Source organism: Bos indicus x Bos taurus, chromosome 10 (genome assembly GCF_003369695.1).
Source record: "Bos indicus x Bos taurus breed Angus x Brahman F1 hybrid chromosome 10, Bos_hybrid_MaternalHap_v2.0, whole genome shotgun sequence".
NCBI lineage: Eukaryota > Metazoa > Chordata > Mammalia > Artiodactyla > Bovidae > Bos > Bos indicus x Bos taurus.
In genome coordinates, this window is record NC_040085.1 from 73,578,863 (window position 1) to 73,590,968 (window position 12,106).

Here is a 12,106-nt window from a genome sequence, read left to right on the forward strand (position 1 = left end):
CATTACTTGTTTTTATTTATTTATGTTTTCTTTGTTTTTCCTTCAGCTTCCAAAAATATTTGCTGTTTCCATATTCAGAATTCCTATGAAAGAGTTACATTAGTATTGTGACTTTTTGAATTATTGATTAAAATATGGATCTTTTTTGGAATGTTTTGCTTGAAGCAAATTACCTGTGAAACAAGACTCAATTCAACTTAAGAACATTCAGACTTAAGACTTTTTGTAGAAAGGCAAATATTTGGTCTTAACAAAGGAAAAAGAACTTTATCTTCATTTATGTGTGTGTCCGGCAATCACTAATGTTTAACAACACTTAAGTTACCTAGTGTACTGGTGTGTATATATCATAATGGAAAAATGTACTGCCTAAAGAACAATATCTTTAATAAGATATTTAAGAAACACCGTTTACTCTCCCATATTAGAGAACTTTAGACAGCCAAACAAATATTTATGATTATAGGAAACATGATATTTTTCAGAAATGAATACCAATCATAAGTATGGCTACTGTGACAAAATTAGGTAATATAGTTAACATCTGTTAACTCATCTTTCTTTTGGAAATGTATTTAGATTAAATACTAAATTGGACATAAAAATTAGTATCCCTATTGCATAAAAGAACCCAGCTATATGCAGGCCCAGGGTACTTTGTTATAGTTTATAAGAACATTGTAGATATGACCCCTTTGAAAAATGGACTTTTATGAGGCTTGGTTGGTTCTTGAATTACTCAAGATTGAGCTCAAGTTAGGGGACATTTCACTTCTTTGGTCATTGAATTGTTTTCTCCCTATTTCTAGTAATAAACAACTCTGGATGCCTTCTGAGACAGAGTAGAAATAGTACATATCTCTAGTAACAGGAATTAGGGTCTGGAGATAAATGATACTCAACATACAGTGTTACAGTATCTTTGTTTTGGTAGGAGATTTGCTTACAGTATATGTAGTTGGTCACCTATGGTTTGGTATCCATTGAAATGTATTATTATTCATCTGGTCTGGAGTTGGGTGAGGTTTGTATTAACAATATCTACTTGTTGTCAGAGGGCTTCTGGTCTTTTTCTTTCTTCTGTGGTCGTGTGCTATTATTAAGTGAAATTTTTATGAACATTTTTAGAAGAATAGAAATTGAAAAATTATTTGTTAACTAACTTCAGTCTTAAATGTAGCGTTCATTCCTCCCACCCCCCAAAAAATTATTGTCCTCTTAGATTAAAAGGTTTAGACGGTGGAATAAGAATGATGAGTAATTTTGAAATTCAAAAGTTAGAACCTGTTTTCTCTTGATCATATAATCACTGCTGCTGAGTCACTTTGTCGTGTCCGACTCTGTGCGACCCCACAGACGGCAGCCCACCAGGCTCCTCCGTCCCTGGGATTCTCCAGGCAAGAACACTGGAGTGGGTTGCCATTTCCTTCTTCAATCCATGAAAGTGAAAAGTGAAAGTGAAGTCGCTCAGTCGTCTCCGACTCTTAGCAACCCCATGGACTGCAGCCTACCAGGCTCCTCCATCCATGGGAGTTTCCAGGCAAGAGTACTGGAGTGGGGTGCCATTGCCATATAATCACAGGAGTCACAAAAGAGTGGGCCTCATTATCAGTAGATGAGAGTTCAAGATTATCTGAATTTAAAGTTTTAAATTAGGGTCTTTCTTGGTGGGGCAGTAGATAGGAATCCACCTGCCAATGCAAGGGGGCACAGGTTCGACCCCTGGTCCAGGAAGATTCCACATGCCTTGGAGCAATTAAGCCTGGTAGCCGCAACTACTGAGCCTACGTGCCACAACTACCGAAGCCCACTCTCGAGCCCGAGGGTAGCAACTCCTGAAGCCCGCTTGCCTGGATTCTGTGCTCTGCAACAAGAGAAGCCACCATAATGAGAAAATTGTGCACTGTGATGAAGAGTAACCCCTGCTCGCCGCAACTAGAGAAAAGCTCATGTACCAATGAAGACCCAGTGCAGCCAAAAATAAAGAAATAAATACATTAAAAAAAATTAAATTTTACTTTAACCATAGTAACGTTATTAAAAGCCTTACTTAAATCACAGTTGACTTGATGCCACCATGTTGTCTTGGGAGGTAATGTCAGGTGGCTGGAGAGTTGCTTATAGTTAACCTTGAAGGTACCTCATTCTCCTGAGAACACTTTCTATAACTTAGTATTTATTTGCAAAATAAACCACATTTTCCCCTTGTCTTATTAAAATGATGGAATTATTTCTAGCATATGGAAACATTTCTGCACCTCATGTTCTTTTGAGCAGGTAACCCCATGTGATTTACAAATGTTGATAAAAGCAATAGATATTTCCAAATGCTATTAGAATGATGCAACTAATATATAGATATTAAAAAATTTTCTTCATTGGGATAAATGAAAACTGCAATGAATAAAGTATTAGGTACTCTTTCTACTGTTTTAATTCCAGAATTACTTTAGTTATTGTTGCTACTTTAATTTTTGTTGCTACTGTAATATCAGTATCACCACAAAAGATTCAACACTCCTCTCAACAGGCAACTGAATATTGCCCACCAAAGGTAGAAAGTTCTCCTTGCTTCACTTACAGAGAAAATAGCTGGTAGTTAAAAAAAGGTGTCCAGACTCTTGAAAGTATCATTTTAAATTATCATTGTCAAAATACATGCCAGGTTAAGATTTTAAGCATGTAAAATCTGTGCATGGAAAAATGAATGAAATATTTCTATAATATATTAATGATGATCAGATATTAATATATGGGGAGAAGTAATAGTGAACCTGGTCCTGTATTCTGACTGTAAATGAGCAGAGTGCTCATAAAAAAGTGACATATCACTGTAATAGGATGTATTCTAAACTCCTTCCTAAATGACATCTTGAAATTTTGCCCTGTCCAAAAACATTTTTTTTTTTTTGAGGAAGGACAGATGGGTTTAGCTGCTGTCTTCAAGGAAAAAGAAAAAGTGACATCATAACCTGTATTAAATTTCATGAGGTAAAGTAAAGATGGCCTCTGAAAAAATGATAAGGTAGAGAAGGAGCAGGAGAAGAAGGAAAGGATCTTTAAAAAAAAAAAATAGAAATAGTTGAAGATATTGGGGTGTCTAATATCATCAGGAACGGTGCGTGTAATGAGACTGTTGGCAGAGTGCAGCTTCAGAGTTCTCTGAGGATTCTAAAAGCAAAAATTGTTTTTTCAACACAAAGGAATCAGACATTCTTTGGCATCTTAAAATGAGTGTCTGCTACTACATCAGCTATTTTGTGAGACTTCATTAATTCAATGCATATTCTAGATCCATCTACTGTAGGCTGCTATGCTGAGCACTTCAGAAAAAAACAAGATGTTATGATATTGTCTCTGTCTCAGAGAATTTATTATCCAGTAAGGGAGAGAACATCCATATACAAATATCTACAGCACAGAGCAGAACAAACATCTGAGAGGACTCTACTGACAAGACAGATCCCATCCTTTTGTCAAGATGAATGCTTCATGAGGGAGGACAAGTGAACTGAATGTTGTTTTGCTCCTCCCCCCCCGCACCCCCACCGGCTATACCACGTGGCTTGTGGGATCTTAGTTCCCTGACCAGAGATCAAACCCTAGCCCCTTGCAGTGGAAGCACTCAGTCCTAACCACTGGGCTGCCAAGGAAGTCCCCTGGGGTTGTTCTTGTGTAGAATTTGGACAGTTTAGGATGGAATTGGGGTAGGAGTTAGGCTTTTGGCAAAGAAAGAAGCATGAGCAAACTGGAGCAGGGATGAAAATGGGGGGCATGTTTAGGGAACAGGGCAGAGCTGAGAGAGGGTGAAGTGCAGGTTTTATGGAAGAGAGTGGTGGGAGGCAAAATGGAAAGTAAAGCTTGAGGTCAGGCATGGAAGGTTTTAAAAAGTGAACTGAAGGATTTTGGTCTTGATTCTCTAGGCAGTGGGGAGTCCATGAAAGCTCTTCATTGGTGACAAGATAGGAGCTAATAGCTGTGCTTTAGAATACTTAAGTCGGAGAAGGCAATGGCACCCCACTCCAGTTCTCTTGCCTGGAAAATCCCATGGACGGAGGAGCCTGGTAGGCGGCAGTCCATGGGGTCGTTAAGAGTCGGACATGACTGAGCGACTTCTCTTTCACTTTTCGCTTTCATGCATTGGAGAAGGAAATGGCAACCCACTCCGGTATTCTTGCCTGGAGAATCCCAGGGACAGGGGAGCCTGGTGGGCTGCCGTCTAGGGGGTTGCACAGAGTCGGACATGACTGAAGTGACTTAGCAGCAGAATACTTAACTGGAAGGATACACTGGAGTAGGGAGAAACTTTAGAACTAAGATTTAAAATCAAGAGGCCTGGAGAGGCCCATGTGAAAAATAATCAGGGCCTGACAGAAGCTGTGGCAGTGGAGAAGGTAAAAAAGGAGAAATATTTAGTGAGAATCAGCAGAACTGAACTGTGATTATGTGGGGTAAGTAAAAGAAAAGAGAATTCAAGGAAGATTTGCATCTGCCTCAGTTAGGGCAGTGGTGCTGCCGTCAACAGAAAGAGGAATGTTAGGCAGAGGAGCTGGTTTGGGAAATTAAAATTCGTTAAGGCAGTGGTTGAGGAGGAAAAAAGAAGATTTGTTAAATGCTTGAAATGAATGGGTAGGGGCACATAAGAATGGTAAGGAAGAAAAACAAGAAGACAAGAGAAGTTTAAAGATGAAGAAGCCTTAAGAAATACGTACCTTTGGGGATTCGAATAGAAAAAAGGGAAGAAGTTGGCAAGAATGGTCAAAGAGGGGATGAAGAGATAAGGACACTGTGTTCTTCAAAGGCCCCTCTTTTAGGCTGTGTGACCCTGTTTTATGGCGGTCACTGAAGATTCTACTATCTGTGTGGTCCCTGCTATACTCCCTCAAAGACTTTTCACTGTCCAGTGAGTGGCCTTTCTACCAAAGAAAAACCCCCAAATTTCTGGGAAATTGGTTACAGTAACCCTCTAACTCAACTTAATTCCATTGTTCTTTTTATTTCAATATCACAGGAGCTGTTATGACTGATAATCAACAAAAGGGTACAAGGAATCAGAGGCTTACATTGCCAGTGCCAAGGTTACACAGCACTCCCGAGCTCACCTGATAGGTCAGATTCTGTGTGCGTATTTCCCCCACACATAGGAAGGAAGGAATCGGTGTGAGTCCGATGTTTCTTTTCCTGTATCTTATGAGTGAGGGAAGGGTGGTAGGCATTTTGTTGGTGTCCAGGCTGGCTCTCGTGTTCGTTCTCCAGATCAGTGTGTCACTTGGAAACCAAGAGATGAAAACATTTTAATGAGAGTTCAGTCAGTAGTATCATGATTAATACCACTTGGTTTAGTGGTTTTGAGTTCATGGATGGCCTTTGAAAAGATAGTTTTAGTAAAATAATATAGGTAGAAGAATCCACTAGTTATAGAATAAATACATTATCAAGAATGGACTTAACTATTGTAAACTACTCTTTCAGGACTTGAGAATAGAGAGGAATGGGAATAGATAGGAGCACTAGGATGAAAGGAAGATTTTTTTCCCCTTTCTCTCTCTCTCTGTTTTTAGTGGAAAAATGAACATGTTTGTAGGCAGAGGTAAGGGAGCCTTAGGAGAATGTACTGGGGAGGAGAGGGTTCATTACTGATTGACAGATATTGGAGGAGTCTGGAAAGAAGGAGAGCAAGAGTATGGGTTCAGGTATTGATGTTGGGAGGGAATATTTAGAGATCAGAGGAAAAAGGACGAAAGATGGATGAAGGTGGGGGAGCTCCATGGTGGAGAGCATGGGTGCTGAGGGACAATGTACCACATGACCTCAGACATCTCATTAAAGAAGGAAAATCCACTTGCCAGGGGTGAGGGGAAAGGAAAGAGGAGAAAAGATGTGGAGTAGCTGCTGTGAGAAATAGTTTAATTGTTGAGTTTCAGTGAGAACGCAATTGAGGATAGTTAATCTTATTTCTTGCTTTTCTTTAGTAAGATTTACGTGAGGTTTTTGTTTTTTTTTTTTTTCACTTAAAAGGATAGAAGAAATTTCCATGAACGTCTGCGCTCAAAAATGTGAAGAATTTTGTTGTCAGCTAATTCATGCTGATGCACATATCTTGGATCCAGAAATATAGATGACGATGGTACTATTCCTGCTGATGGGTGGATCACAGAAAAGCAATATCTACTGAGGACCTGATGGTTCTTTCAAGTGTTAAAAGAAAACAGAATTTCTTCAGGGACTTGTTTTAGGAATGTAGCTTGGGATTTCGCCAAGCATATCTTCTCTGTCACTCAGTGCATGGTTTTGCATGACAGTGTCTGGCTCCTCTTGTTTCTGATTTCTTCTCTTTCGTATGAAAGGTATTTCTCTAGGTTTGGAAATACTCCAAATCAAGATATGTAAAAGATGCTTGACTCAATCCAAGAAGACTGTAAATTTTCTGAATTTGTCATGATGAAAAAGGAAATATTACATATAGGTATTGGTGGTAGTTCAGAAAAGTGGGACAGTAAACTCTATGGGGCTAACATTCATTGTGTAACATTCATTGTGTATAATGAACTTGACAAACATCTGTAGAACAAAGCAGAATTGAACCATCTGAGAAGACTCCCAGATCCCAGCCTTTTTTTTTTTTGGTCAAGGGGAATGCTTCATGAAGGCGCAGTATATGAACTTGACTATATAGTACATTTAGAATTTGGATGATGAAGGTGAGTTTGGGGTAAGAGGCTTTTGACAAAGAATATAGTATAAGCAGAGATGAAACAGAGATGGAGATGTGGGACATATTAAGGAAACTTCTTTCTTTCCCTAGTTCCTTTTCTGAAAGTAAATACTTGACTTAGCTGTTTGTGGAGGACATACAGTTCAGACAGTATAACATCTTTCTTTGTCTTGTTTTACTTTAATGGTGATTGTCTGATTTTTAGAATTACTTGCTATTTTTCAAGTGGAAAGAAAAAAGAAATGTCAAAGTCTTTAAGTTTTAGCAGTTGCTATCTTCATTTCAACTAAAGAGTGTTTTAAAATACGCCTACTATATATAGGATGTTGATGAACAAGATAAAATTCCTACCCTGAAAACATGTGCACCCTGTTAAGAGAAATTTTACCTTGGAAATTTTAATTATTTGAGCAAACTATGCTTTAATGTTCAATTTATTACACAACATAAGCAAACCAAATTGTGCATAATTTTGTATATTCCCATTGTGATTCTAGAGCTACATTGTTCAATATATTAACCACTAGCCACTTGTGGCTGTTAAAATGAATGAAAATTAAATAAAATTAAAAATTAAGTCACACTGGTTCATTTCTAAGTGCTTTGCAGCCACATATGACTAGTATTTATTAGTATATACTGTACTGGAAAGCAAAGATACTGAACATTTTCACTGTTGCAGGAAGCTCTGTCCTGTTCTAGAGATCTAGAACAAATTTTAATTGTTTTGGTCAGGTGATTGGCTTAGTCATTCATCTCCTCGGTGATGCAGCCACAGTACTGAGCATTTTTTCTGTGCCAAGTCCAGCATCGTGTTAGAGAAGCCCCACAACAGCCCAGTGAAGATGAAGAAAACTGAAGCTGAGCAAGGTCAAGTCACTTGCCCACATCACTTAGCTGAGAAAAGGCTGAGTCAGGATCTGTACCTAAGCCCCTCTGATGCCGTGTGTGTGTGTGTGTGTGTGTGTGTGTGTGTGTGCTCATTCAGTTGTGTCCGACTCGTTGCGACCCCATGGACTTTAGTCCGCCAGGCTCCTCTGTCCTTGGGATTTCCCAGGCAAGAATACTGGAATGGGTTGCTATTTCCTCCTCCAGGGGATCTTCCCAACCCAGGAACCGAACCTGCGTCTGTTGTGTCTCTCGCATTGGCAGGAGGATTCTTTACCCCTGTGCCACCTGGGAAGCCCCTCTATAAACCTTCATGAAATGCCTGCCATGTAGCAGGTGTTGTGCTAGAGCTAAGTAATAAAAGTCATGGTTTCTGTCCACATGGACTTTTCAGTCTGGTGGAGGAAAGAGATAAGTTAACAGGTGGATTACATAGGATATGATAAGTGCTTTCAGTTGGTAAAGAATCTGCATTGCAGGAGATCCTGGTTCGATTCCTGGGTCGAGAAGATCCACGGGAGAAAGGATAGGCTACCCACTCCAATATTCTTGGGCTTCCCTTATGGCTCAGCTGGTAAAGAATCTGCCTGCCATGTGGGAGACCTGGGTTTGATTCCCTGGGTTGGGAAGATCCCCTGGAGAAGGGAAAGGTTACCCATTCCAGTGTTCTGGCCTGGAAAATTCCATGGACTGTATAGTCCATGGAGTTGCAAAGAGTCAGACTCAATGAAGCGACTTTCACTCACCATGGGAAAAGAAATCCAATAGGCTATGAACAATATATAAGGAAAACTACAGAAGCAATGCTCAAGATTTACCTCTGAGGAAAGGTCAATAGATACTAGCTTGTGTAAGCTGGAGAGAGTGGTGAAAAGATGATCCTGGCAGTGTAAAACACCTAGGATGTAAAACAACACAGCAAATTGGAGGGACTGAAAGATGTTCACTCTGACTGGGGCCAAATAATCTCTAAGATCTCATAATTCTTTCTTTTTATGATATATTTACATTATTTTAAAAAACAGGCTGAAGTTGAACAGTTTTGTGAAGACCTACAAGACCTTCTAGAACTAACACCCAAAAAAGATGTCCTTTTCATTATAGGGGGCTAGAATGCAAAAGTAGGAAGTCAAGAAATATCTGGAGTAACAGACAAATTTGGCCTTAGAGTACAGAATGAAGCAGAGAAAAGGCTAATAGCGTTTTGCCAAGAGAACACACTGGTCATAGCAAACTGTCTCTTCCAGTAGCACAAGAGAAGACTCTACACATGGACATCACCAGATGGTCAATACCAAAATCAGATTGATTATATTCTTTGTAGCCAAAGATGGAGAAGCTCTATACAGTCAGCAAAATCAAGACCAAACTGTGGCTCAGATCATGAACTTGTTATTGCCAAATTCAGACTTAAATTGAAGAAAGTAGGGAAAACCACTACACCATTCAGGTATGACCTAAATCAAATCCCTTACGATTATACAGTGGAAGTGAGAAATAGATTCAAGGGATTAGATCTGATAGAGTGCCTGAAGAACTATGGATGGAAGTTTGTGACATTGTACAGGAGGCAGTGATAAAGACCATCCCCAAGAAAAAGAAATTCAAAAAGGCAAAATGGTTGTCTGAGTAGGCCTTACAAATGGCTATGAAAAGAAGAGAAGTGAAAGGGAAAGGAGAAAAGGAAAGATATACCCATCTGAATGCAGAGTTCCAAAGAATAGCAAGGGGAGATTAGAAAGACTTCCTTAGTGATCAGTACGAAGAAACAGAGGAAAACAATAGAATGGGAAAGACTAGAGATCTCTTCAAGAAAATTAGAGATACCAAGGGAACATTTCATGCAAAGATGGGCTCGATAAAGGACAGAAATGGTATGGACCTAACAGAAACAGATGATATTAAGAAGAAGTGACAAGAATACACAGAAGAACTGTACAAAAAAGATCTTCCTGACCCAGATAATCACGATGGTGTGATCACTCACCTAGAGCCAGACATCCTGGAATGTGAAGTCGAGTGGGCCTTAGGAAGCATCACTACGAACAGAGCTAGTGGAGGTGATGGAATTCCAGTTGAGCTATTTCAGATCCTAAAAGATGCTCTGTTAATGTGCTACACTCAATATGCCACCAAATTTGGAAAGCTCAGCAGTGGCCACAGGACTGGAAAAGGTCAGTTTTCATTCCAATCCCAAAGAAAGGCAATGCCAAAGAATACTCAAACTACCATACAACTGCACTCATCTCTTATGCTACTAAAGTAATGCTCAAAATTCTCCAAACCAGGCTTCAACAGTACATAAACTGTGAACTTCCAGTTGTTCAAGCTGGATTTAGAAGAGGCAGAGAGGAACCAGAGATCAAATTGCCAACATCTGTTGGATCATCGAAAAAGCAAGAGAGTTCCAGAAAAATATTTACTTCTGCTTTATTGACTACGCCTAAGCATTTGTGTGGATCACAGCAAACTGTGGAAAATTCTGAAAGAGATGGGAATCCCAGACCACCTGACATGCCTCCTGAGAAATCTGTATGCAGGTCAGGAAGCAACAGTTAGAACTGGACATGGAACAACAGCCTGGTTCCAAATCGGGAAAGGAGTACGTCAAAGTTGTATATTGTCACCCTGCTTATTTAACTTATATGCAGAGTACATTATACGAAATGCCGGGCTGTATGAAGCACAAGCTGGAATAAAGATAGCTGGGAGAAATATCAATAACCTCAGATATTCAGATGACACCACCCTTATGGCAGAAAGTGAAGAACTGAAGAGCCTCTTAATGAAAGTGAAAGAGGAGAGGGAAAAAGTTGGCTTAAAGCTCAACATTCAGAAAACTAAGATCATGGCATCTGGTTCCATCACTTCATGGCAAATAGATGGGGAAACAACGGAAACAGTGACAGCCTATATTTTTTGGGGCTCCAAAATCACTGCAGATGGTGACTGCAGCCATGAAATTAAAAGACGCTTGCTCCTTGGAAGAAAAGTTATGACCAACCTAGACAGCATATTAAAAAGCAGAGACATTACTTTGCCAACAAAGGTCCGACTAGTCAAGGCTATGGTTTTTCCAGTGGTCATGTATGGATGTGAGAGTTGTGAAGCTCTGTGCTTCTGAGCTTTCTGTGAAGAAAGCTGAGCACCAAAGAATTGATGCTTTCGAACGGTGGTGTTGGAGAAGACTCTTGAGTGTCCCTTGGACTGCAAGGAATCCAACCAGTCCATCCTAAAGGAAATCAGTCTTGAATCATTGGAAGGACTGATGCTATAGCTGAAACTCCAGTACGTTGGCCACCTGATGCAAAGAACTAACTCATTGGAAAAGAGCCTGATTCTGGGAAAGATTGAAAGCGGGAGGAGAAGGGGATGACAGAGGATAAGATGGTTGGGTGGCATCACCAACTCCATGGACATGAGTTTAAATAGGCTCTGGGAATTGGTGATGGACAGGGAAGCCTGGCATGCTGCAGTCCACGAGGCTGCAAAGTTGTACACGACTGAGTGACTGAACTGAACTGAAAAAACAGGCTCCTTCCTTTTCTGAAAAGAAAAAAAAAAGTCCCTGGGTCTCTCCCACTGTTTGGGGAGCTTCTTATACCTATTCTTCCTTTGTAGATCCTGCAGTTACAGGAAGACAAGAGGTAAAAAGAAATTGGAGAAAAGAAGAAAGAAAGGGAGAAAGATGGCCAGAACAAGCTGCAGAGAAATAGGACAGGTGATATTTGATGGGGAATGTCAGTGCCATTTATAATACTCAGATTCCCTGTCTCTCATCAAAAGTTCAGATCAACCATTTCAAAAGGTCATGTCTTTGTATCATGAAATGTATTTATGTGAGAATATTTTTGATAAGGTGTCTAAAAACTGAACTGCTATAGTGATTCATTTCATTAGAATCATAATAGAATTTTCTTTGTTCTATCGTCATGTCTGTGCACTTACAGTATATTCCACCTGGCAGAAATTTAAATGCTATTATTTTATTTTTATAGGGCAATAAGTAGTCACTGTAAAACTGTAAGATTGAAACATAAGGAGTCAGAGATGGATTAAAGTCAGGACACAATGAATTGTATTTTTACTCACCAATTCTAGAGATTATTCCATGTATTATACAAAATACATTACACATAATAAATCTCTCACATTTTGTAAATATTTAGTCGTTGTTGATTTATTTCTGCCTTGGCAGCCATCATGTCTCTGTTCTGCGTTGTGAAAGTCTGTTTATATGTCTGTGTCGACACCATCTGCGCTAGGGTGGAGGCTTCTGGAAGGCAGGGATGATGTCCATTTGCTTTGCATAATGCTTAGCATATAGCTCTGTACATGGAGCTTTATTTTTGTTTGATGAGGATGATTTTCTTTATGTATTTCTTTTCTTTCCTGTCTTCAGATTGGCCACATCTTCTGGTAACAATGACTCCAGTAGAACACAGAGATGAAATTAACTGTTGAATGCCTACTCAGGCTGGGCAGCCCAGTGTCTCTTGCAAC

At 39.6% G+C, this 12,106-nt stretch overlaps 1 protein-coding gene and 1 long non-coding RNA gene across 7 annotated transcripts in view; both read left to right on the forward strand.

Moving 5' to 3' along the window:
- The window catches only part of RAD51B (RAD51 paralog B), a 620,299-nt gene that overhangs the window by 102,768 nt on the left and 505,425 nt on the right, over positions 1 to 12,106 (forward strand). The gene's annotated exons all lie outside the window — the stretch shown is intronic.
- LOC113899022 lies at positions 1,934 to 7,298 on the forward strand. Its single transcript, XR_003512810.1, has 2 exons — positions 1,934 to 5,158; positions 6,019 to 7,298. It is a non-coding gene; the product is annotated as an uncharacterized LOC113899022 (long non-coding RNA).